A 4,515-nucleotide genomic window follows, 5' to 3' on the forward strand; every position below is an offset into this window, starting at 1 on the left:
TAATGCATGTAGTATTTATATGCATGCAACTATTAGTAAATATATACATATATATAATAATATATATATATATATATATATATATATATATATATATCCATATAAGTACATTTATACGTATACACACATATATGTGTGTATGTGTAGATGGATGGATGGATGGATGGATTGATGGATGGATAGACGGATGGATAGACGGATGGATATATGCGTGCATGTATGCTTGTATATAAAATCATTACAATAAATTCGTGATATAAACACATTGTAATAATGCACATGGAGTCAAACATGTCAAATCTTACCTTAATTTCTCAACTGTTTGTAATGTGAATAAAATATTGGTATAACTTTATTTTAATAGTTGTACTCAAGTACTTTAGTTAAATTTGCCTCGCGGGTAGTGGCTTGAATTCGTTGATATATTTTTGTGTTTCCGTCTGTAATTTTTTTCTAAATATACATATATTTTTATATAATAGATATACATGTGTAATCGTTTCTGTATGTATTTATATAAATATGTGTGCGTCTGTGCATATGTTTGTGTGCATATATGTGTGGATTGGTATTTAATATTTGTTGTGTATGTATTTTTTCCTTTGTTCTTTATTTTTTCTCTTTTTTCAAATATATTTTATTTAGATATTCTGATAAATTGTGTTGTTTTTCTCACACGAAGTCGATAGCAAAGTCTATATAATGACATGTATGTAATTCCAGTATCTCCGCCTTAAGTCACTCGCTTCATGTTTGACTTATTCTTGTTAGCATTATTAGTATATAATTAGTATAATTATTATTGTTATTAATATTATTAGTATGTTATTGTATATACATATATGTGTCTGTGTTTAAGTGCTTGTATATGTGTGTGTTATTTGTGTGTGTGTCTGTATTTATATTTATGTCTGTTTGTACGTATATATATGTGTGTATATATGTTTGTATTTATGTAGTGTGTGTATGCATATGATATTTTTCGTCTACTTCTTCCTTTGCGGTGATGTTATTGTGACATACAGCTCTGTCTGTTCTCCGGTATCAGAAGAATAACGAAAATATTCCTATCTCCTCCGTGTGCCCGTCCGTCCGTTTTTCCAAATGTTTCAACATTCTAATAAACGAGCTGCTCTTCCTGGTTCCATGAAATTAATTTCTATCATAATAACAACGATGATGGTAAAAATGAAGACGATAGTGATGATTTTGTTAATGGTAATGCTGATGTTAATGATGATGACAGTGAAGATGATAAAAAAGATGATGTTGATGATAACGGTAATATTTTTGATACTGATGAGGATACTGCTGATGCTAATGCTAATGGTGACAACGGTGATGATGTTGAGGGAGATGCTGAAGACGGTTTTGATGTTATTGTTAATTGCTGGGTTATTTGGTAGCGGCGGTTGCTGTTATTGTTGTTGTTGTTGTTATAATTGTATGTATTGTTGTTGTATTGGTAATGACGATGATGGTGGTGGTGGTAGATGTGGTTGTGGTAGTGTTTAGCGACCTTTATAGTCAACATATCTGGTAACTTCATCCGCACTCTCGTAACTTCTCTGACCGACCGACTGTCATATATTTATTATCATTCGCTACAGCCTCAGTTATATTGTTGTTCTTGCTGTTACTGTTGCCGTTACTGCGACTGCTACTTCTGCTGCTGCTAATAGTGGTAGCGGTGTAGTTCTTCTTGATCGTGGTGTTTTAAGTGTTGCCGAAAATCTCCGGAAAGTACCATGGTCTTTCTCCTGCTATTTTAACCCCTACACATACATTTAAACACCACATGTTACTCGCATCTGCTTGTCTGACTGACTGCCTCTCCTTTGCCTTCGTATTGCTGCCTTCCTATCTATGTATCTGTCTGTCTGTCTGCCTGACTTGCTGTTGCTGATTGCAGGAATGCTGGCTGGTTGGCTGGCTGGCTTGCAGATGAGACTCAGAATATATTGGCTCTGTGGCTGTGTGGCTGCTTTGATGGCTAAACTCGTTTGTCTTAGCTGCCTCCCAGTTTGTCTTGTCTTGTCTGTCTGTCTGCCTCCATCTTTATCTCTGACTCCGTTTATCTTTGTATATAACACATTTGCACGACTTCATTCTCTATCACTTTCGTTTATTATCAATGACTATATCCTTTTATCTTATTTCAAGAATTTTTTTTTATTCGCACACATACACCTTCTCTTTCTCTCTTATTCTCTCTCTCTGTCTCTCTGTTTCTTACACACTCTTTCTCTGTATCTATCTATCTATCTATCTATCTATCTATCTATCTATCTATCTATCTATCTATCTATCTATCTATCTATTTATCTATCTATCTGTGTATGTGTTTGTGCTTGCATGTACATATATATGAATGAATATGCATATCTCCTTTTTCTATCGTTATACTTTTCTCTAATTCTTACTTTCATTTCATTCAATCGGGCCTATCTCTTTTGATATCCCAGCCTTTCCATGTTCTTTAATTAAGGTTGACTACTATATATATTATTGCTTAAAACGACCATTGTTAGAAGGAATTATAATATGACCCCCACCACCACCACCACAAAAGGTACAGGTGTAAGCACCGGTGCCTAATGCTTTATATTAGGGGCTGAGATGTCATTGTTCATCAGTATGAATTATATAGTTACTCTCGTGTTTGTTTCGTTAGATATTGTGAATAAGCGTATATTCAAATGAGGGACTGAATAACTATATACACACAACAGGATACTCTGAAAACTATACACAACTGTACACTGGTTGAATAGTTAAGAACCTGTTGGGTGCCTTCCTTTTGTTTAGAATCAACCGTAAGAACCCGTCCGATTACGAATTTTGGGGCATCTTTCGTCTGATGGAAGAAATGTCTATATTTTGTATACGGTTCTCTCCATTTACGTGTATAGAAATACAAATATAATTCCATACTATCATTCATGCTCACGAAAATTCGCACAGACACACACGCACACACGCACATACGCACACACACACGAAAACACACACACGCACACACAGACATATATATATATTTAGACACACATACATACACGTGCATCCTCACCACACCCATACACATATGTGAACGCGTGATTAATGTATAGAGATACATACGCACGTATATTTATTTCTAAATGTATTTCTGTGTATATGTCCGTAAACACACACACACACACACTCACACACTTTTATATATATAATGGAACAAAAACGCAATATATATTTATATACATACATATATATACGCGTACACACGCATGAAGTACATGTTCATCATTTACATACACATATATGAGAGTGTGGCTGTATATAGCTAGGTAGAGTGGTTGATACACAAATAGATGGTTTAGATAAAGACATCATAATGCGTGTAGAACGGAATGTGTATGACAGAGAGAGGGAGAGAGGGAGAGAGAGAGTAGACAGACAGACAGACAGTCACAGAAAGAGGAGAGAGAGAGAGAGAAGAATTAACGGGCATGACAGAACGACAGCAAGTTGAGTATGATTAAAGGAAAAAATCAGATTCCAATGACAATAATAAAAACACGTTTTAAAGTGTTAACGATTATTTAATGTATGGAAAAGGAATGTACACAGAGAAATATGACAATACACATATGCGCTTGTGTGTACGTGCGTGTGTATGCGTATGTTTGTGTGTGTGTCACATAATCTTGTATTATATAAATATTATATAATATATCATGCACTATATATATATATATATATATATATATATATATATAAAGACAGAGAGAGGGAGGTAGAGAGATAGAGAGATATATGTATATACATATATACATATACGTATATATATATATATATATATATATATATATATATATATATATATATATATATATATATATATATATATATATATATATATATATATATATATATATATATATATATTCATGTATGTGCGTGCATACATGCGTGTGTGCGTGCGTGTGGTTATAGGTGTATGTAAGTGTATGAATATAGTCCAATTTATTCATATATAGATATACTATAGCACATAGAATTGTATCTCCATATGTGTTCGTGTGTGTACGTGTCTGTGTGTCTGTGTGAGTGTAACCGTTACTGTGTCTATGGATATGCCTTTGTACGTGGTCGATGAAAATGTAAAAGAGACTAAATACCCGGTTCAGTAAAATTGAGTAAAGCACCCAAGGCAGTACCCCATCAAAGCTACAGACTATTAACTGAAACTAGAATTTTAAACGTGTATATTGAAAGACGTAGAGTTACCCATGTGCATGTTAGTATGTTTAATAACACACACCACACACTCACATACACACTCACATACACGCTCACATGCACGCTCACATGCACGCACACAACGCACGCGTATATTTTGAGTGTGAGTATTCAGCTCTCTGCTTGTCTACATGCGTGTACATGTATTTGGGCACTGAATATAGATATGCATATGTATTGCTTTAACTAGCTGCTTGTCAGTATATATACATATACATATATATATATATATATATA

General features: G+C 33.8%; 1 protein-coding gene across 2 annotated transcripts in view; it reads right to left on the bottom strand.

Annotated features, from left to right (window-relative positions):
- The window catches only part of LOC106874384 (glutamate receptor ionotropic, kainate 2), a 1,088,700-nt gene extending 1,086,576 nt beyond the window's left edge, over nt 1-2,124 (bottom strand). Inside the window, exon 1 of one of the 2 annotated variants that reach the window (XM_014922100.2) lies at nt 306-2,124. The gene's annotated coding sequence lies outside the window, so the exon portion shown is untranslated. The remainder of the gene's footprint in view (nt 1-305) is intronic. The other variant, XM_014922098.2, reaches the window with a different exon arrangement.
- Nucleotides 2,125-4,515: the final 2,391 nt, after the last annotated feature.

The sequence above is a fragment of the Octopus bimaculoides genome, chromosome 2 (assembly GCF_001194135.2).
Source record: "Octopus bimaculoides isolate UCB-OBI-ISO-001 chromosome 2, ASM119413v2, whole genome shotgun sequence".
Classification (NCBI taxonomy): Eukaryota; Metazoa; Mollusca; class Cephalopoda; order Octopoda; family Octopodidae; genus Octopus; species Octopus bimaculoides.